We start from the raw sequence: 285 nt of genomic DNA on the forward strand, positions 1-285 counted from the left end.
CTCCCCGCCGCCTGGGCCCACCTCATCCCCACCATGGTGCTGTGAAGCCCTGGGGCGTCAGCGGGTTTGTGGACAGCAAAGACTGGTGCTGAGACCTGGCAGTGAGCTGGGGGTGCTGGCAGGAGCTGGCAGGGCTGCGTGGCACGTTGAAGGGGAGGCGCTGGTTTGTGTTGGGAGAGCACTGTCCGTGCGGGGGTTGGCGGGTTGTTTGGCGAGCCAGGGGACCCCCTCCCAGCTCTGCAAGCTGCTGGGGCAGCCACACCGCGCGGGATCGGTGTAGGTGGG

Source organism: Buceros rhinoceros, unplaced genomic scaffold (assembly GCF_000710305.1).
Source record: "Buceros rhinoceros silvestris isolate BGI_N320 unplaced genomic scaffold, ASM71030v1 scaffold26961, whole genome shotgun sequence".
Classification (NCBI taxonomy): domain Eukaryota; kingdom Metazoa; phylum Chordata; class Aves; order Bucerotiformes; family Bucerotidae; genus Buceros; species Buceros rhinoceros.